This window comes from Schistocerca gregaria, chromosome 4 (assembly GCF_023897955.1).
Source record: "Schistocerca gregaria isolate iqSchGreg1 chromosome 4, iqSchGreg1.2, whole genome shotgun sequence".
Lineage (NCBI taxonomy): Eukaryota > Metazoa > Arthropoda > Insecta > Orthoptera > Acrididae > Schistocerca > Schistocerca gregaria.
In genome coordinates, this window is record NC_064923.1 from 323,860,339 (window position 1) to 323,883,452 (window position 23,114).

General features: G+C 45.0%; 1 protein-coding gene across 4 annotated transcripts in view; it reads left to right on the forward strand.

The window, feature by feature from the left end:
- Positions 1–23,114, forward strand: part of LOC126266784 (irregular chiasm C-roughest protein-like) — a 1,732,081-nt gene that overhangs the window by 969,316 nt on the left and 739,651 nt on the right. For all 4 annotated transcript variants that reach the window (XM_049971325.1, XM_049971326.1, XM_049971327.1 and 1 more), the window contains one exon: positions 7,476–7,522. The gene's annotated coding sequence lies outside the window, so the exon portion shown is untranslated. The remainder of the gene's footprint in view (positions 1–7,475; positions 7,523–23,114) is intronic.

Here is a 23,114-nt window from a genome sequence, read left to right on the forward strand (position 1 = left end):
GTTAGTTTCCAATAGCTTACGTTCCAAAAAGTATTTAAATTGTAATTGCTTTTTGAGAATGCTTCTGTTCAATTTGATTTCAAATACTACTTCTTGGTATGTAGTGAAGTAATAATGCCACAGATGGGTGATCAAATACTGTGTTTACATTTTCTCGACTGCAACGCTTTTAAATTTCAATAGAATATCTGTTCCTAGGTACATGACAATGTTGTACCTTCGAACAAGTTTTTACATTTGAAAAAATGTTAATTTTCTGTACTAATTTTTGTAATGACAGGAAATGACTGCAGCATATAAAAAGTGATTCCGTGATTTAAAAATATAATAAGATAATATATCAAACTTCTGTTACAGTTATTTACAGAGGTGAAATTCTGAGAAGTTGCCTGGCCAAACCATTGCGACCAATGGATGTCAATTGTAGCACTAATTTATAAGTATGACGGCAGAAAATTAATCAAGTTTTTACGATTTATCAGTAGAGAACTTACGTGACTGTGCGATTTTATACACTGGGTTAGCGAGAAGTTCCCATGCCATGCTCACTTTGTACAATAGCGGAAATAAAAGTTTATTTTAATTGTATGCCAGCTATGAAGCTGACGACAAGCATACTTCATGCACCGCTCTCAACAATTCGCGGCTCATTCAAAAAACGATTTGAAATTTGAAAGTGAAAGGATTTAGATCGACGTTTCTGAATGAACTATCCGGAGATACGGAGCAGCAGCGAGTTGCAGCCTACCGTTCTTTGTTTGCACAATATTGTGATTTCCTTAACAGATCATTTATCAGTATTCCAGATGGATTATTAATAACTATATGTTTGCTGATACGGCAAAACTTCGTCCTCGATGCTACAATTTGATAAGTTTCTAAAAGCAAAAATATGTATGAAAATAGGCCCATCGGGTATATAATCGCTAAGTATACTGATGGTTGTTGCAAAATAGATAAGGTATCAAAGAGTACCCCTCGGCGCTTAGTACTTTGGCGACTGAGTCTCTCTGACAACGAATACCCGCGCAGGATTAGCCGAGCGGTCTCGGTCGCTGCAGTCATGGACTTTGCGGCTGATCCCGGCGAAGGATCGAGTCCTCCCTCGGGCATGGGTGTGTGTGTTTGTCCTTAGGATAATTTAGGTTAAGTAGTGTGTAAGCTTAGGGACTGATGACCATTACAGTTAAGTCCCATAAGATTTCACACACATTTGAACATTTTTGACAAAGAATACAACGACGCAGTGCTGGTGGACAGACTGGTTTAGCCAACAGAAGTTCGCATAATCAAATTCCGTCTTCCCTTAGCGACTTAGTTGTTCAGTGTGAATACCTGAATGGTTTTTTAAGTAAAGCCGCGAGGCAAGCACGCTGCCCCTCTCTTTCACTCTCTTACTGGGGGACTGATGACCTTAGCTGTTTAGTCCCCCTTAAATATCCCAACAACCACCACCACCACTCTCTTACTTCCAACACCTCACCAAATATTTCATTTAAAAAATTAAATATCTGTCTAGGAACTGCACGAGTATTATACACTCCTGGAAATTGAAATAAGAACACCGTGAATTCATTGTCTCAGGAAGGGGAAACTTTATTGACACATTCCTGGGGTCAAATACATCACATGATCACACTGACAGAACCACAGGCACATAGACACAGGCAACAGAGCATGCACAATGTCGGCACTAGTACAGTGTATATCCACCTTTCGCAGCAATGCACGCTGCTATTCTCCCATGGAGACGATCGTAGAGATGCTGGATGTAGCCCTGTGGAACGGCTTGCCATGCCATTTCCACCTGGCGCCTCAGTTGGACCAGCGTTCGTGCTGGACGTGCAGACCGCGTGAGACGACGCTTCATCCAGTCCCAAACATGCTCAATGGGGGACAGATCCGGAGATCTTGCTGGCCAGGGTAGTTGACTTACACCTTCTAGAGCACGTTGGGTGGCACGGGATACACGCGGACGTGCATTGTCCTGTTGGAACAGCAAATTTCCTTGCCGGTCTAGGAATTGTAGAACGATGGGTTCGATGACGGTTTGGATGTATCGTGCACTATTCAGTGTCCCCTCGACGATCACCAGAGGTGTACGGCCAGTGTAGGAGATCGCTCCCCACACCATGATGCCGGGTGTTGGCCCTGTGTGCCTCCGTCGTATGCAGTCCTGATTGTGGCGCTCACCTGCACGGCGCCAAACACGCATACGACCACCATTGGCACCAAGGCAGAAGCGACTCTCATCGCTGAAGACGACACGTCTCCATTCGTCCCTCCATTCACGCCTGTCGCGACACCACTGGAGGCGGGCTGCACGATGTTGGGGCGTGAGTGGAAGACGGCCTAACGGTGTGCGGGACCGTAGCTCAGCTTCATGGAAACGGTTGCGAATGGTCCTCGCCGATACCCCAGGAGCAACAGTGACCCAAATTTGCTGGGAAGTGGCGGTGCGGTCCCCTACGGCACTGCGTAGGATCCTATGGTCTTGGCGTGCATCCGTGCGTCGCTGCGGTCCGGTCCCAGGTCGACGGGCACGTGCACCTTCCGCCGACCACTGGCGACAACATCGATGTACTGTGGAGACCTCAGCCTCCCGCATGCCCACTATACGCCCTCGCTCAAAGTCCGTCAACTGCACATACGGTTCACGTCCACGCTGTCGCGGCATGCTAGCAGTGTTAAAGACTGCGATGAAGCTCCGTATGCCACGGCAAACTGGCTGACACTGACGGCGGCGGTGCACAAATGCTGCGCAGGTAGCGCCATTCGACGGCCAACACCGCGGTTCCTGGTGTGTCCGGTGTGCCGTGCGTGTGATCATTGCTTGTACAGCCCTCTCGCAGTGTCCGGAGCAAGTATGGTGGGTCTGACACACCGGTGTCAATGTGTTCTTTTTTCCATTTCCAGGAGTGTATTTCCTGTATTTCCGTGGAAGGTAAAAAATTATCTCTGTCAGAATCCCAGCAACTATGTTTCATACAGACGAAATAATGCGAATGAGTTCTTTACGCGTCACGAGACTTCCTTGATTGTCATAACTATAGCTACTCTGAACGCGGTGATGTCCACGCAGCGGTCATTAATTCAGCGGCTGTTGTGTTCTACGCTTTCTGGAGTCATTAACCGCGGAAATAACTGAGCCAGTTCTGTAATAAATTGTGCTACGCTTAACGACGAAGCTGAACCGACAGTGGAGCTGTACACAGGGCAAACCGGGAGTAGAGTTGGCCACAAAGCGTACGATGCTTGCTTACCCACTCACAGTTGCGACAGAACCTCAACTGCGTTGCCGCTGGCTCGGAGGGACATTTAACATGACAAGGATCGTTACATAAATCAGTGCGACGCGAAACGGCAGGTTGTGGTAATTGGTGGGCTGCGGCCGAAACTGCCAGTGCAGTGCTGTGTGTACATTTGCGCTCCCGTCGTCTCCTGCTGCTTTAGAGCAGTAGTCAACACACAGTAGCTTCCGAGTCAAGGTTTCATAAAGCGGTATTAACGGTTGCTTTAGTTCCGCAGTAGCTGGCAATGTTAACATCGTATTTCCTCGTTGCTAGATACCTTCCCATCTCTTTTGTACGAATATTGCCGTGTGAGTGCTGTCTCGTGTTTCATTGACAATTAAAACAGAATTGCAACGTCACACACACACACACACACACACACACACACACACACACACACACACACACACATCCTCCCTCAAACGCAAATCATACACAGGGGTTCGACAAAAATATGGAAAAACGGGGAGAAACGCGTTCTTGGACATACATGCAGGTTGCGCTGCTGTAGTTGACCGCGAACGATGCTTGTGCAATGTCCTCAATACTTTGCAAGTGTCAGTCGTGGTGAGAAAAGTGTTCTGTGTGGTTGCGAGTGCATTATGTCGGAGCTAAACAAATTCCTACGTGGGCAGTTCGTACGGAAGGTGCTTCTGTAGCAAAGGTAGCCGAAGTATTTGGTGTTTCAAGAGGCGCCTTATATAAGATTTTTACCGCATACAGGGAAAGCGGAAAAACATTATCAGCTGAGTCACAACGGGGATGAAAGTGTGTGTTGAATGATCGTGACAGACCGTTATTCAAGAGGATTGTGACGAAAAATAAGGGGACGAGCACCGTAAAAGCCACTGAGGAACTGACTTTCGCAATTGTGAACACTGTCAGTCGCAAAGCAACAGGAAAGGATCTCCATAATATGGTAATTGCATAGCAAGATGGAATTCCAAAACTAATCATCACTGATGCTAATGTTCGTAACAGAGGAAAGTGGCGTTCAAGCCACGAAAGGTGAGAAAGTCATTTGGTCGTATGAGTTATCCCGCACAGTGTTTCCAGCTTCGGGTCGAGTTTACGTCCTAAGAGTGAAACATGGCGGGGGTTCGGTGATGATTTGAGTAGTCACATCGTGGTATCCTATCGGCCCCATGGTTTCTCTGCAACGTCGCGTTGCTGCAAGGATTATGTGACCATTTTGGCCGATCACGCCCTTCCCATTGTGCAGTGCTTGTTTTCCAGTTGTGTGTTCGTAGAGTGCAGACAAACTGAAGTATGAAGTGGGGTACGGAGAATAATGTTGGCTTTATGGATATCTGTGCTTTGCATAGATGTTTGTGGGATTTCAGTGATGCTGATTACAAAAATAAGCAACATATTGCTGCCGCTGAGACCGTCATGTGCGATCGTAACATAGATGGTTTGAAAATATCTGAGCTGCAGGGCAAAATTTATTGAGTGAGGAGCACATATACAACTGAATTAAGAAAAACACAAGCAAGTGTAATTCTAGCTATGGCAATGTTTTCGTCTGCAAGACTAAAATCCCATCGTTCGAGTTGGCCAACTCTTTGTCAAGGAATATTGTTGACAGGATGGAGTGCTATACAAATTCAAGAAGCTGCATTCTTTACTCAATATCATCTATTTAAAACGTCGCTGCATTGCTCCCCATTCACATATGTCAGAATTATGAAATATTGCCACTGTAAAGATCTCTATTCAAGAGAGTAGTTTGCAAACCATTCTTTTCTTAATACGGCCTGCTTCGAGTAATTACCGTTGCTAACGTTACTAATTATTACTGTTAATGTTAATTATTATTGGTGTTAATGAAATAGCGTCGTCACCAACTAAAACCGTATCTTACAGCATGTCGAGTGTTCTCGATTGTAATGCACCCAGTATGATATGTAACTTCAGTTCTGGCAGCAGTGCTTCATGCATTACAGTACCTTTATTCCTTATAGCATAATTAACTCTATTTAGAAGAAATCTGAACAGTTCTGGTGACACTCTAAGATAATTAAAAGAGCTTCTTGGATCTTCCGTTATAAATATTTCAGCAAGGATGCTGAGCAAACGAGCTACATCTTTTCTTCGTCCAGTCGAGAATCGAAACACGTTTCTTATTTTTTTCTTATTCAGCGATTCTACGCAACAAGCTTGACCTCCATCACAACCCGTGCTACGTGCAACTGCCAAAACTTGCATTTCAGGGACCCACAAAAGCGACAAAAGGGAAGTGTATACTGGTGTAGCCGTGTCTAAAGTCATACAGGGTGAAACGTATTTAAACCGACAAACTCTGAGAGGTTGTAGGAGACATCAAAATAAATATTTTTCCCTAAAGACATTTTTTTCCTATGAGGAGTACTTAAACCGGTAGAGGAAGATTTCTCTGGCGGCAAATTAATTAAACCAACGAACATTTTTCCACTTTTTATGACCAAGAGACAAAAACTAGGTAGCAGATACGGCCCAATTAAACAGTCCCCAACAACGCCGACCGACACATTAACGAAGAACCGCACTTGATGAGCGCTAGTAACTGCGGCATGTGGGTTATCCTCACACCAAACATGCAAATTGTGCATGTTGAAGACTCCATCACGACCGAACGTTGCTTCATAGGTATACAATACAGAGGATGGAAATGTAGGATGCATTTCAAAATGGTTCAAATGGCTCTGAGCACTATGGGACCGGCTCAGTCCGGAACCGCGTGACTGCTACGGTCGCAGGTTCGAATCCTGCCTCGGGCATGGATGTGTGTGATGTCCTTAGGTTAGTTAGGTTTAATTAGTTCTAAGTTCTAGGCGACTGATGACCACAGATGTTAAGTCGCATAGTGCTCAGAGCCATTTGAACCATTATGGGTCCAAACGTCTGAGGTCATCAGTCCCCTAGAACTTAGAACTACTTGAACCTAACCAACCTAAGGACGTCACACTCATCCATGCCCGACGCAGGATTCGAACCTGCGACCGCAGCGGTCTCGCGGTTCCAGATTGTAGCGCCTAGAACCGCTCGGCCACTTTGACCGGCCGGATGCATTTCACACTCTTCCAGATACCACTGCGAAAACTGTGCTCTGGGTGGGTTATCAACTGGTTCCAGGTTGTGGACACGATGTAAGTGAAATGGACGTAACAATTCCTCTCGAAGGACTGTTCTTACATTCGTCTGATTCGTTCCCATGCTACGTGCAATTGCACGAGTGCTGATTGAAGGATCCCGCTCCACATGCTGGAAGACAGCTTCCTCAACTTGCAGCGTACTTACCGTGCATCGGCGTCCCTGTCCAGGTAATCTGCAAAATGACCCAGTCTCACGCAGACAGTACACAGCAGCAAAATGTCGTATGATGCCGGATACGGCGATTAGGATATTGTTGTTGATAAACCCGCTGTGCAGCTCGTCCGTTGTGGTGCGCTACGTAGTACGCACCAACCATATCATTGTACTCATTCCAGGTGTATCGCTACATTAGTAAACAGAGACAATGCACTACTACACTGGTGGACAGCCCTAAAGATCATAATACCGCCTCTAACAACTAAAGAGCGTACTACAGCCTCCACCGGTTTAAATAATCCTCATAGGAAAAAAATGACATTTGTTTTGATGTCCCCTACAACCTCCGAGAATTTGTCGGTTTAAATACTTTTCACCCTGTATATGAAACCACTTGCGTGCAATTCGTTCCACGCAACGAATGGCGGAACCCAGTGTCGTCGTGTAAACTACGCTTAACGCTTGGGTTGGACCCCCGGTGAACAAATTGCCTTTCTACTTTCCTCCGACTGCTGCAACGTCCGCGCAGCTGAGAGTATGCTTCGATGCCATTTGAGAATGGCTCTTGCATTGTGGATACCTCGCTCCAGGGGGGTTGGGGGGGGGGGGGGGACGGATCTGGTCAATTAGGCCGCTAGTGAAGCAGTCGGCAGCGAAATGCCGACCGGGCGGGCGCATTGAACGCGCGGCGTGGGGCTCAGACACAGCTGGGCGGTCGTCACGGCGCGTTACTTGCCGCTAAGCCCGGGATCAGGGCGGCTCAAATCCGGCGCCCTATCTGCGCCGCTGACGCTGAGGCTGACGCCTGCTGTCGCCTATCTCTGCGCCGCTGCCGCTGCCACTGCTGACAAAAGATGCGCTGACCTACAGCTGCCGCATCCTTTGTTTCAGGTGGCCGACGCTGCAGGAGCCGCTGACTCGCCCTCAGCACTTCCAAGGTGAGCTCTTCTGCGCGGGCGGCACCACAGCGCACTGCCTCTCTTACGTCTACAGCCATACTCTGCATACCACTGCGAAGTGCATGGCAGAGAATACATCTTACTACACCACTTTTAAAGACTTCTTCCCTTTCCATTCACGTTCAGAGCGTGGGAAGAATAACTGTTTAAACGTCTCTGGATAATCACGGTATATTGATAATTTTTACTTATGGACCGTCTGACAGCAACTGAATAAAACACTATTTTAGTGCCATACGCGTTTCGATTTATTTTCTGCAAGGCATCATCAGTGGCCTGGAATATGTACATATGTTAGCTATTAAATTTACATTTTTGTCACTGTGCCTATAGGTTATAAACAGTTCTGGTGGTAAAAAAAATGTAAATGTCGTGTGACGAGCACCTCTCGTCGTGTAGGCCGTTCGCCTGGAGCAAGTCTTTCGATTCGACTCCACTGCGGCGATTTGCGCTCCGATGGGGATGAAATGATGATGATTAGAACAACACAACATCCAGTCCCTGAGCGGAGAAAATCTCCAACCCAGCCGGGAATTGAACCCGTGCCCTTAGAATTGACATTCTGTCGTGCTGACCACTTTTTTTCATTTTGTTCGTTATTTATCGTTGTGTTTGGTCGTTGCGGACGTCGCAAGACATCCTGTTGAAGTTCGGTGGTTGACCCTCCCACTCAGTTTTTTATTACAGAGGCAAACCGGCTCTCTGACCGAACACGCTGAGCTACCGTGCCCGCTTACAACTCAGCTACCATGGGCGGACAGTTCTGGTGGTATTTCCTATCAAGTAGTAATGTTTTGAACTGTACTTACAGGTTGCGTGGACAATTTCTTACATATTACGCCCCTGTTGCACACACACACACACACACACACAGCACAAAAGAATTATATCACATCAAAACACACACACACACACACACACACACACACACAGCACAAAAAAATTATATCACATCAAAACACGCGTGCACACACACACACACACACACACACACACACACACACACACACACATACACACACACACACACACACACACACACACACACACACACACACACACCAACGCATGCACGAACAGATCACAGATACTTCAATAATTACACTCAAAAGTTTGGCAATAACATTCGATCTTTGGCAAAAACATTCGACAGTCTCCAACATTGCATTGAAACAAGCGTTCAGTTCATGGTGCTGTGGAATGTGGGAAAAAAACTGCAAATTGGTATTCATAAGAAGAAGAAGAACGCCAAAAATGCAACAGGGGCGTAATATGTAAGAAATTGTCCACGCAACCTGTAACCACTTAATAGGAAATACCACCAGAACCGTTTATAACCTGTAGGCACAGTGACAAAAATGTAAATTAAATAGCTAACGGATGTATATATTCCAGACCACTGAGGATTCCTTGCAGAAAATCAAGGCGAAACGCGTATGGCACTAAAATAGTGTTTTATTCAGTTGCTGTCAAACGGTCCATAAGCAAAATTTATCAATATACCGTGATATTACAAGCAACTGAGGAAGACAGGAGTACAAAAGTTGAACATGTGAATACAGCTATGTCTCTGGATAAATTTTAATTAATGCAATCTTGTGTTCACGTTCCTTCTTGTTAGATACGTAAGGAACTGTAGTACATTCCTAGATTTCTAATCTAATACTGGTTTTCAAAAATTTGTAATTTGGTTTAACTGAATATATTTTGTGAAGACAGTGTTCCACAGCTCGTAAAACGTCATGGTTCGGGCGCAAAGAACTGCTAGTAACTACTTGTTTATTCACAACTGGCTTCAATTTACTGATTACCGTCATGTATCTCAAAGGCATTTATAACAGCTTACATGGCAGATTAAAACTTTATCTTCAAATACAATAAAATCCATAGAACATCACTACTCTCATGCAGTAACGTACATTGGAATGAAAGAACAAGTTTACTGTTGTCATTCACTATTTATATCAGCAAAGTGTTTCTAAAGTTTAAACCTCCATCATCAGGTGGATTTACATGCATTAGTTTGACATATATGTAAATCCAACTGATGACGGAGGTTGAAACCTTCGAAACACTTTGCGGATATAAATAGTGACTGACAACAGTAAACTTGCTCTTTCATTCGAATGTACGTTACTGCTTGACAGTAGTGATGTTCGATGGATTTTATGGTATTTGAACACAACGTTTTAATCTGTTATACATACGTTGAGATACATGATAGTAATCTGTAAATCGAAGCCAGTTGTCAATAAACAAGTAGTTACTAGCAGTTCTCGGAGGCCGAACTATGACGTGTTACGAGCTGTGGAGCACTTCCTTCACAAAATACATCCGGTTAAAGCAAATTAAAAACTTTTGAAAACCAGTATTAGATGACAAGTCTAAGAATGTACTACAGTTCCTTACATATCTAACACCTCTCCATTGGTCACAGGCTCCTTTCTCTGTCATAAGACATCGCATGTGAATCGTCATATTTTGTAAACGAAGACCTTTGTTTAATGTTCGCATATAAAGGTAACGTAATTACACTGTCAGTAATGCAATGTTACAGTATTTAGTACATTTTATTGCTGACAAGATCTTATTCTGTGCTCTCACCTTGAAAGCAGTCCCCCTGGGAGCCAATACACCGATCCGTGCGTTCCTGTCACTTCTGGAATGAATGAATGCATCCTGGAACTCTTTCTTTGCTAGGGCGTTTAGCACCCTCTGTAACTGCGTTTGAATGTCCTTTACTGGTTCAAAACGTCACCCTGTCAAGTTAACTAAGAAGACGAAGAAGTCAATAGGAGTTGATTTGGGTGAGTACAGCGAGGGGAAAAAAACTGCCTGAATAATACACGCCGTATGCGTGCATTGTCATGCTGGAGTATTCAGTCGTTCGTACGATACTTATGGAAATGTTTTGTCCTCATGTGATTCCTCAACGTTTCTGAACATCACGACAGAATTGTTCTCTTTCAAAAATGTTCAAATGTATGCGAAATCTTATGGGACTTAACTGCTAAGGTCATCAGTCCCTAAGCTTACACACTACTGAACCTAATTTACCCTAAGGACAAACACGCACACCCATGCACGAGGGAGGACTCCGAACCTCCTTCGAGACCAGCCGCACAGTCCATGACTGCAGCGCCCTAGACCGCTCGGCTAATCCTCTTTATTGACAAGCTGAACAGGAGGGGCGAAGTCTTTATAAACAGTCCCTTCAATATAAAAGAAAGGAGAACCTGAACAACATGAACATCGCGTTGTTGTTGACTTCTTGAGTTACTTTTCTTTGAAATAAAACTGTGATCGTCTTTAAGAAGTTGTTTGAAGTTCCCTGCAGACCTCCACGAGCTCTGGCTTCTGGTCGCCTTGAAGCACTCTTGTCACATACTTCCCAGCAGTCCTTCCGATCTTCAATTGTTGTTAGAGAATAAGCCCATATGTATCACACCTTGTTCCCAAGATTTTGCTGATCTGATAGAATGCCTGTTTACGATCTTTCAGAGTCAGATTCCGCAGTGTCTGAACGTTGTCTTGTGTGATGTCAATTTTCGGCTGACTGGAACAATCATCATCATTAGCCGATGATCGCTCGTTTTTGAAACACATTACCAGTCGTTAGCCTATGTCTGACCGAGAATTGGCCTCAAGATTTGTTGTGATTCTATAGCGCTTTTCCCGAATTTTAAAACAAAACGTTATACAGACGCACTGCCCTTTCAGGTTAACCGCCGGAAATCCGCAAAACCATGGAAACATAGGCATGTACATCGTAAGACAAATAAAAATAACGAAGGAATTATCCAAATGGGACGGACGCTGGACGTCGGGGCTCAACTCTAAGCGGGACTCATCACTCAAACAATCCTACTCCAGGCCGAAGACGTGTCTAGGCACGCTCCGCACAATGATGGGATTCCAGCTTGGTTGTCGTCTGCCACTCGACCCAGGAGTAAGGAGTGATGGTCTAAGGTGCCAGTTCTTTTCATAGTAGAACCCATTTGGTTGTCAACATCGGCAGCCTTGCAGCACAGTGGTACGCCGACGGTATTAGAGGCCCCGTTTTGTTATCCTTAATGGGAAGCCAACCATGCCCTACATTTCAGCAAGCTAACGCTCGCCTGAACAACACAAGAATTTCTACTGCTTGTCTTCGTGATTACCAAACCCTACCTTGGCCAACTAGGTGGCCTGTTCTCTGCCCAATTGAGAATCTTTGGAGCATTATCCGCGGGGCTCTCCAACGGTCTTGAGATTTTGACTGTGTAAAGCGCCAGTTGGGCTGAATTTGGCACTACAGGGTGTTACAAAAAGGTACTGCCAAACTTTCAGGAAACATTCCTCACACACAAATATAGAAAAGATGTTATGTGGACACGCTTAATTTCCATATTAGATCTCATTTTAGTTTCGTCAGTATGTACTGTACTTCCTCGATTCACCGCCATGATTTCATACGGGATACTCTAACTGTGCTGCTAGAACATATGCCTTTAAAAATACGACACAACTTGTGGTTCATGCACGATGGAGCTCCTGCACATTTCAGTCGAAGTGTTCGTATGCTTCTCAACAACGGAACAGATTCGGTGACCAATGGATTGCTAGAAGCGGACCAATTCCATGGCGTCCACGCTCTCCCGACCTCAACCATCTTGAATTTCATTAATGGGGGCACTTGAAAGCTCTTGTGTACGCATCCCCGGTACCAAATCTAGAGACTCTTCGTGCTCGTATTGTGGACGGCTGTGATACAATACGCCATTCTCCAGGGCTGGATCAGCGCCTCAGGGATTCCATGCGACGGAGGGTGGATGCATGTAGCCTCGCTAACGGGGGACATTTTGAACATTTCCTGTAACAAAGTGTTTGAAGTCACGAAGGTACGTACTGTTGCTGTGTGTTTCCATTCCCATGTCCACATAACATATTTTCTTTCTTTGTGTGTGAGGAATGTTTCCTGAAAGTTTGACCGTACCTTTTTGTAACACCCTGTATATCCCTCAGAAGGACGTCCAGTAACTCAGTCAATCGACGCCAAGCCGAGTAACTGCTTGCATAAGGGCCAAAGGTGTACCAACGCGTTGTTGACATTCTCAGTTTGTGAAGCTCTTTCTCTTGAATAAATCGTCCAATTATTCTGAAAATACACTACTGGCCATTAAAATTACTACACCAACAAGAAATGCAGATGATAAACGGGTATTCATTGGACAAATATATTATACTACAAGTGAAATGTGATTACATTTTCAAGCAATTTGGGTGCATAGATCCTGAGAAATCAGTACCTAGAAAAACCATCTCTGGCCGTAATAACGGCCTTGATACGTCTGGGCATTGAGTCAAACAGAGCTTCGATGGCGTCTACAGGTACACCTGCCCATGCAGCTCCAGCACGATACCACAGTTCATCAAGAGTAGTGACTGGCGTATTGTGACGTGCCAGTTGCTCGGCCACCATTGACCAGACATTTTCAGTTGGTGAGAGATCTGGAGAATGTGCAGGCCAGGGCTCCAGTCGAACTTTTTCTGTATCCAGAAAGGTCCGTACAGGACCTGCAACATGCGGTCGTGCATTATCCTGCTGAAATGTAAGGTTTCGCAGGGATCGAATGAAGGGTAGAGCCACGGGTCGTGACACATCTGAAATGTAGCGTCCACTGTTCAAAGTGCCGTCAATGCGAACAAGAGGTGACAGAGAAGTGTAACCAATGGCACCCCATATCATCACGCCGGTTGATACGCCAGTATGGCGATGACGAATACACGCTTTCAGTGTTCGTTCACCGCGATGTCGCCAAACACGGATGCGACCATCATGGTGCTGTAAACAGAACCTGGATTCATCCGAAATGACGTTTTGCCATTGATGCATCCACATTCGTCGTTGAGTACACCATCGCAGGCGCTCCTACCTGTGATGCAGCGTCAAGGGTAACCGCAGCCATGGTCTCCGAGCTGATAGTCCGTGCTCCTGCAAACGTCGTCCAACTGTTCGTGCAGATGGTGGTTGTCTTGCAAACGTCCCCATCTGTTGACTCAGGGATCGAGACGTGGCTGCACGATCCGTTACAGCCACGTGGATAAGATGTCTGTCATCTCGACTGCTAGTGATACGAGGCCGTTGGGATCCAGGAATGCTTTCCGTATTACCCTCCTGAACGCTCCGATTCCGTAGTCTGCTAACAGTCATTGGATCTCGACCAACGCGAGCAGCAATGTCGCGACATGATAAACCGCAATAGCAATAGGCTACAATCCGACCTTTATCAAAGTCGGAAACGTGATGGTACGCATTTCTCCTCCTTACAGAAGGCATCACAACGACGTTTCACCAGAAAACGCCGGTTCAAATGGTTCTGATCACTATGCGGCTTAACTTCTGAGGTCATTAGTCGACTAGAACTTACAAGTACTTAAACTAACTAACCTAAGGACATCACACACATCCATGCCCGAGGCAGGATTCGAACCTGCGACCGTAGCGGTCGCTCGGCTCCAGACTGTAGCGCCTAGTATCGCACGGCCACTTTGGTCGCAACGCCGGTGAACTTCTGTTTGTGTATGAGAAATCGGTTGGAAACTTTACTCATGGCAGCACGTTGTAGGTGTCGCCACCGGCGCAAACCTTGTGTGAATGCGCTGAGAAGCTAATCATTTGCATATCACAGCCTCTTCTTCCTGTCGGTTAAATTTCGCGTCTGTAGCACGTCATCTTCATGGTGTAGCAATTTTAATGGCCAGTAGCGTATAATCATTTGTTTGTCTGTACGTGTACAGCCTATCTACCAACTTCCATCGTATTTGGATAACTTCATGGTGGTGCGCAGGTTTCCAGCGCTACACAAACCGATCAGTCGCAATTTCTGTAGGAACACACCTAGCGGTGTGTCAATGTGTTCGTAAACATTTGCGCTAAAAATTCAGATTTAGGGAACTTTTTTGATGACACTCTATACCAGCAGAGGTCCAAGAATAGTATCTGCTGCGATCGCGTGCTGGAGGCCTGTGTGCGCCGCGGAGGCCTCCCTAGCGCCGCTGCTGCCGTGCCAACGGAAGCGTAGCGTCGGCGAGTGCCTCGACGCCCAGCGTGCGGGGGCTACTCTCGGAAAACGAGCCGCTACGTTGGCTGATAACGGCGCAGCGTATCGGCCGCGCGCCGTATATTAATTGCGTCGGCGGAAGCAAATTGCGGGGCACCTTGAAAATACCGCTGCGGTCACGCAGAGCCCTGAGGAGCTAAAGCCGCCTCCCCTCCCCCGTCCAAACCCCGCACCACCAACTTTCACCACCCTAACAGCACCGCCGTGACTTAACAAGCCTCACTCTTCTAGTCCAAACAAATACGACGGTAAGCCCACTAGTAAAGAATTACGTGGAAGAGCCAAAGAAGCTGGTATAAGCACGCGCATTCAAATACAGAGATACGTAAACTGGCACAATATGACGCTGCGGTCAACAACGCCTATATGAGACAAGTGTCTTTCGCATTTGCTTAATCGGGGCTGGCCGGAGTGGCCGAGCGGTTCTAGGCACCGCGTGACAGCTGCGTTCGCAGGTTCGAATCCTGTCTCTGGCATGGATGTGTGTGATGTCCTTAGGTTAGTTAGGTTTAAATAGTTCTAGGGGACTGATGACCTCAGAAGTTAAGTCCCATAGTGCTCAGAGCCATTTCAATTTTCTTTTTTTCTTTCTTTTTTTTTTTTTTTTTTTTTTGTAAAATTACTGTTCTGGGAACTTAAATGAGAAGGCCTGCATGAAAGAGGGTATACTGTCGGATAGATTTAGAAAACCTGTACTCAAAGAAGAATGTGCGAGCATTAAGCAACCATCAACGTATATCCGCTATAAAGAGATAAGAGAGAGAGGTTGTCATTTTTGTTTCGCTCAGTACGCGAGCGGAATAGGAAAGGCATTTGAACGATTTTGTTAAATCGGTTGCTGCTGCTACAATGGCATGTTATGAAGACCTAAGCGTGTTTGAACGTGGGCCGGCCGCTGTGGCCGAGCGGTTCTAGGCGCATCTGTCCGGAACCGCGCTGCTGCTACAGTTGCAGGTTCGAATCCTGCCTCGGGCATGGATGTGTGTGATGTCGTTAGGTTAGTTAGGTTTTTTCTACTTCTAAGTTCTAGGGGACTAATGACCTCATAATTTGAGTCCCACAGTGCTCAGAGCCATTTGAACCATTTGATCCTGCCAGAACGCTACCAACGACAACTAAACAGAATCGTTCTGCGTGACACAAGTGCACCCCCTCCGCAAACTGCTGCAGATTTCAGTGCTCGGCCATCAACAAGTGTCAGCGTCCGAATCATTCAACGAAACATCTTCGATATGGGCTTAGGGAGCCGAAGGCCCACTCGTGTACCTTTGATGACTGCACGACCCAAAGCTTTACGCCTCGCCTGGGCTTATCAACACCGTCACTGGACTGTTGATGACTGGAAACATGTTGGCTGGTCAGACGAGTCTCGTTTCAAATTGTATCAAGCGAATACACGTGTACGTATTTGGAGACAATCTCATGAATCCATGGACACTGCGCCGGCCGGAGTGGCCGAGCGGTTCTAGGCGCTACAGTCCGGAATCGCGTGACTGCTACGGTCGCAGGGTCCAATCCTGCCTCGGATATGGATGTGTGTGATATCCTTAGCTTAGTAAGGTTTAAGTAGTTCTACGTTCTAAGGGACTGATGACCTCAGATGTTAAGTCCCATAGTTCTCAGAGCCATTTGAACCATGGACACTGCATGTCAGCAGGAGACTCTTCAAGCTGGTGGAGGCTCTATAATGTTGTGGTTCGTATGCAGCTGGAGTGATGCGGGACCATTGATACGTCTAGATGAACACAACGGATCACGTTGTCGAAATATCGTGCAAGAAGGACGCTGATATCCGGCAGAATACCCTCCAACTCAAGATGTCAACAGATTGCCAGGACAGTCTGAAGAATTATCATCCGGTAATTCTTCCCGTCTGAATGATCCACATTACTACGCATGGCTGGTATACAAAGAATAAAAATTGATCCAATACTGATTCCTGTGAAGGATTTGTCTCATTTCTCCTGACGCATCCTATATTATGGTCTGCATTACTAAACGTTTCTTCCTTCATCTAAACTTTCTATTTCTATTTTTTGTTGTTCTTCCAAGTGCAGCGGATAGGATGGAATTGATCCATTAAGTCATATCCGACTCCTGGAGGCACAATGAATAATGTCGTTCCATACACTTTGACATTATTTTGATCCTCAGCTCTTCCATGGCCATTGCGTTGTAGTGTTTCACGTCCTCGGTCCACCTTCTCCTTGGTTTTCCTCTACCCATTTCAGCTTGTATTCTTTCGAGCATTACAGATTTTTCTAATTAGTCTTCTGCTCTCATGATACGGCCACAGTATCTAAAATTCTCGTGCATTATTTTGGTCTCCTGCAGGGACGTGTTTAACTATAACAGATTTTTAAAGTTGTGAACACCTTTTTATTCTCTCAGTGCAATAGCTGCTTTTGCTATCCAGATATTATATATAAATGACATACACAATAATCACTCCGCCTGTCCACCACATTAGTTCTCCTACCTGTGACCATAATTTTTGTTTTCTTCAAATTTTCTCCTTAGGCCAAGTCTCTTTAACTTTCCGCTCTATTTTTTCCAGAGTACTTTCAATGTTTTCTTCAGTGTCTCCTTTAAGTGTAGTATCATCCCGATTCCTTAAGGAGGGTAGGACGTCGAACAGGCCGACTTGGAGCAGGAAAGTCACCACAGGACATTTTAATTTCTACTGTCTATACTTTTACAAATAAATTCATAAAACTTTGTCACCATGACCAGGAAGGATTGAGGACTCACACTCATCGCAGTGGAAGTTGAGAAACGAAGCAAAATACCTTTTTTTTTTACATGTGAAATTTCGTCATTTTTTTTCACTTATTACTGACTGCATTTGTTGCTATAGGTACACTTTTCTTCCTAAGTAAGAGAGATTCTTCGATAAATTTTTCATAGCATACAAACAGTAGTTACAGGTGTATGAAACTCTCAGATTTTCCAAACCTATTAAAAAGCTGTGGAAAAAAATGAGATAGTTAACTATAAAACTAGAGTTTTTTCTAAACATGAAGTTTAAAATGTAACAGTTCACCCGTTTTTCCATAAGTTAAATAACTTCTAGAGTTTCATGCACTTGTAATTATGATTTGTATGCTGTGCAAAAGTCATCGAAGAATATCTCTTACTTAGCAAGAAAAGTGTACCTATAGCAACAAATGCAACCAGTAGTAAGTGAAATAACTGATGAAACTTCACATGTAAAAAAAGTGTGTTTTGTCAGGTTTTTGAGCTTCCACTGCTATGAGTATGAATCCTGAATCCTTCCTGGTCATGCTGTTAAAGTTTTATGAATTTATTTGTAAAAGTATAGACAGTGAAAATTAAAATGTCCTGTGGTGCCTCTCCTGTTCCAAGTCGGCCCGTTTGACGTCCTACCCCCCTTAAGATGCTGACTAAGTAGCCTCTCAGGAAGAGTGCTGGTACCGTTCCGACTGCTTCAGCCAATTGCACTACAGCGCTCCGACCTGTTCCGGGGAGAGCTCATTACCACCAATCACTGATGCATGAATAAATGCTTGTGTGTATAGTTTGTCGGTATGGAACGCTCGACATCTGCGAGCTGACGCAGTAGTTGTGGAGTAAGCAGCGCCGGACCCCGGAATGGTCGGACCTCGAGGCTGGCAATTGAAGTCCATCCAGAGAGAGAGAGAGACAGACTTGTCATTTCAGAAGATCAGAGTTTCAGACCTTTATTTTGAGAGTTTCCTTTCCTGCAGCAACGTCCTTAACTATAACAGATAAGTTGTGAACTCCTTTTTATTCTCTCAGTGCAGTAGCTACTTTTGCTATCCAGATATTCTATACAAATGACATACACAATAATCCTTCCTCATGTCCACTACATTAATTCTCATACCTGTTACCAAAATTATTGCCTTCCTGATATTTTCTCCTTGGACCAAGTCTTTTTCACTTTCCGTTCTATTTTTTCCCAGCGCACTTCCAATGTTTTCTTCAATGTCTCCTATAAGTGTAGTATCATCCCCATCCCTTCAGATGCTAAGTACCCTCTCAGGAAGATTGCTGGTTCCGTTTCCGACTGCTTCAGTTAATTCCACGACTGCGCTCCCGTCTGTTTCGGGGAGAGCTCATTACCGCCACTCACTGATGCATGAATAAATGCTTGTGTGTATATTTTGGCAGTATAGAGTATGGAACGCACGACATCAGCGAGCTCACGCAGTAGTTGTGGAGTATGCAGCGCCGGACCCCGGAATGGTCGGACCTAGAGGCTGGCAAATGAAGTCCAGCCAGAGAGAGAGAGAGAGAGAGAGAGAGAGAGAGAGAGAGAGAGAGAGACTTGTCGAGGCGCGTAACGCGGTGCGGCCACTGCGCTCTCATTAATAATTCATTTTCGTCATTCCGCACGCGCCGTAATTTTTGATAATCTGCGCGGCGGCGGCTGCGGGGCAGCTGCGGTGGCGGTGCCGGCGATAATTAAGACGACAGGGCAGGCCTGCTGTTTATTTGGCGCGCATTCCGGCCGCTAATTGCAGTTCTACCGCCGGACTAAACTGTTTAGCGGCCTGGGCGCAGCGCGCTCATACTTTATTCACAACTTCATTTCCGACGGACGGCCTAGCCTCCCAGACCGCGTCCCTCTTGTTTCATTTATAATATCGCATTATTTTTCCCCGTGTATTTTTAAAGGAGTGTCTCCCTGTCACCGACGCCACGTAGCTCCACCACCTTTCCTCGTGTCGACACTCGCCTCAGCTCCGTCACATTTTCTGTCCTCGCCACTCTCGAAGATCTTTACCAGAACCCATCATCAGCTGCGAGGTAATATCCGATGCTTTCTATGTGAGCGATTACAGAGTTCCTCATGGTGCACTTTACTGATGTTGACTGTTAAAATAACATACATAGAATTCGAATCGAGAACAGCTGCCAACACGAGTAACGTAGAAGTAAATATCCTAGGAGTAGTGAAGCAACTTAAATCACTTAATAAAGGCAAGTCTTCGGTTCAAAAATGGTTCAAATGCCTCTGAGCACTATGGGACTTAACAGCTGTGGTCATCAGTCCCCTAGAACTAAGAACTACTTAAACCTAACTAACCTAAGGACATCACACACATCCATGCCCGAGGCAGGATTCGAACCTGCGAGCAAGTCTTCGAGTCCAGACTGTATACCAATTAGGTTGCTTTCGGAGTATGCTGATGCATTATCTCCATACTTAACAATCATTTTCAACAGTTCGCTCGACGAAAGATCGGTACCCAAAGGCTTGGAAAGTTGCACAGGTCACACCAATATTCAAAAAAGATAGTAGGAGTAATGCACTAAATTACAGGCCCATATCCTTAACGTCGATATGCCGCAGGATTTTAGAACATACATTGTGTTCGAACATTATGAATTACCTCGAAGAAAACGGTCTATTGACACACAGTCAACATGGGTTTACAAAACATCGTTCCTGTGAAACACAACTAGCTCTTTATTCACATGAAGTGCTGAGTGGTACTGACAAGGGATTTCAGATAGATTCCGTATTTCTGGATTTCCAGAAGGCGTTTGACACTGTACCACACAAGCGGCTCGTAGTGAAATTGCGTGCTTATGGAATATCGTCTCAGTGTGTGATTGGATCTGTGATTTCCTGCCGGCCGCTGTGGCCAAGCCGTTCAAGACGCTTCAGTCTGAAACCACTTGGCCGCTACGGTCGCAGGTTCGAATCCTGCCTCGGGCATAGATGTGTGTGATTTCCTTAGGTTGGTTAGGTTTAAGTAGTTCTAAATTCTAGGGGACTGATGACCTCAGATGTTAAGTCCCATAGTGCTCAGAGCCATTTGAACCATTTGTGATTTCCTGTCAGACAGGTCCCAGTTCGCTGTAGTAGACGGAAAGTCATAGAGTAAAACAGAAATGATTTCTGGCGTTCCCCAAGGTAGTGTTATAGGCCCTTTGCTGTTCCTTATCTATATAAACGATTTGGGACACAATCTGAGCAGCCGTCTTCGGTTGTTTGCAGAGGACGCTGTCGTTCATCAGCGAATAACATCATCAGAAGATCGAAACGAACTGCACAACGATTTAGAAGAAATATCGGAACTGTGCGAAAAGTGGCAGTTGACGTTTAATAACGAAAAGTATGAGGTCACTCACATGAGTGCTAAAAGGAAACTAAATACCTAGGTATTACAATTACGAACAATTTAAATTGGAAGGAACACACAGAAAATGTTGTGGGGAAGGGTAACCAAAGACTGCGTTATATTGGCAGGACACTTATAAAATGTAACAGACCTACTAAGGAGACTGCCTACACTACGCTTGTCCGTACACTTTTAGAGTACTGTGCGCATTTGTGGGATCCTTACCAGATAGGACTGACTGAGTACATCGAAAAAGTTCAAAGAAAGGCAGCACGTTTTGTTTTATCGCGAAATATGGGAGAGAGTGTCACAGAAATGATACAGGACTTGGGATGGACATCATTTAAAAAAGGCGTTTTTCGTTGCGGCGGAATCTTCTCACGAAATTCCAATCACCAACTTTCTCCTCCGAATGCAAAAATACTTTGTTGATACCGACTTACATAGGGAGGAGCGATCATCAAGACAAAATAAGGGAAATCAGAGCTCGTACGGAAAGATATAGGTGTTCGTTCTTCCCGTGCGCTATACGAGATTGGAATAATAGAGAATTGTGAAGGTGGTTTCAATGAACCATCAGCCAGGCACTTAAATGTGATTTGCAGAGTATCCATGTAGATGTATATGTAGAAGGTCTTCGGAAATTCCATTTCCAAACTTCTAGGACTTGTAGAGGGGAGAGAACACAATATTTTGAATAGGTTCAAATGGCTCTGAGCACGATGGGACTTAACATCTATTGTCATCAGCCCCCTAGAACTTAGAACTACTTAAACCTAACCAACCTAAGGACATCACACAACACCCAGTCATCACGAGGCAGAGAAAATCACTGACCTATTTTGAATAGGAACCCTTGTCTGGAAACGTACCGTTTTCGTGCTACAGCCGTTCGAAATCTTGTTTGCTAGGTAGGCATGCAACAGAGTGGTAAGTTGCACAGCTCACACCAACATTCAAGAAAGGCAATAGGAGTAATGCACTAAATTACAGGACCACATCGTTAACGTCGATATGCAAAGGATTTTGGAACATATATTTTATTCGAACATTACGTATTACCTCGAAGAGAAAGGTCTATTGACACATAGTCAACAAGGATTTAGAAAACATCATTCTTGTGAAACACAACTAGCTCTTTACTCACAGTGATATCGACAAGGGATTTCAAACTGATTCTGTATTTCTCGATTTCTAGAAGGATTTTGACACCGTATCTCACAAACGGCTTGTAATCAAATTGCGTGCTTATGGAATATCGCTTCAGTTAATCGACTGAATTCGTGACTTGCCAGAGAGGCCAGAGTTCTTAATAGTTGTCGGAAAGCCATCGAATAAAAGATAAGTGATTTTCGGCGTTCCCCGAGGTTTTGTTATAGGCCCTCTGCTGTTCCTTATGTATGTAAACGATTTAAGAGACAATCTGAGCAGCAGTCTTGGTTGTTTTCGGGTGATGTGGTCGTGTATCGTCCAGCAAAGTCATCAGAAGATCAAAAGCAATTGCAAAACGATTTAGGTAAAATATCTGTATGCTGAAAAAATTGACAGTTGACCCTAAATAATGAAAATGTGAAATCATCTACACGAGTGCTAAAAGGAATCCGTTAAACTTCAGGACGTCAAATTAAACACCTTTCAGCCGTTTAGTTTCCAAACTCATCTTATTTGGCCACTAGTTTCGGCGATTTACTACACCGTCATCAGGCCTTTGACCGACGTGTAGAAAGATTGCACCTCGGTTCTGGTCAAAACAGGAACCAGCTATACTGGTATTAGTATTGCTGGCTCCTGTTTTGACTAGAACCGAGGTGGAATTTCCTACACGTCGGTCAGGGGCTTGAAGATCGCTTAGTAAACCGCTGAAATTAGTAGCCAAATAAAATATGTTTGGAACCTGTATTGCTGGAAGGTGTTTCATTTGACATCCTATATCGAACGGCCGAGCCCCACGATCATCGTTGAAAAGGTGGACGTTCAGAGACCGTTAGACTTCGGTTACACGATAAATCAGTCAAATCAAAAGCACGAGATAGGAATAATAGAGAATTATTGGGGCGGTGGTTAGATGAACCCTCTGCCAGGCACTTCAGTGGGGTTTGCAGAGTAGCCACGTAGCTGCACATGTAGATACAGACGTCATGGTGGTGGGTGCTTACGTCGGATCGGCTGGTATCATTTGATATCTATCCTGTCTCGCTGACCTGGTTCGAGCCTCACTCAGGTGTTTGTGACTGTTGGAGCAACATGGTTGAGTGCACGTTTGCAGAATACATCGACATGATCGTTCTGTGGTAAGGTGACACGAGGATACTTTCAGCTACGACATTAAAGTACAAAGTTTTTATTAATTTA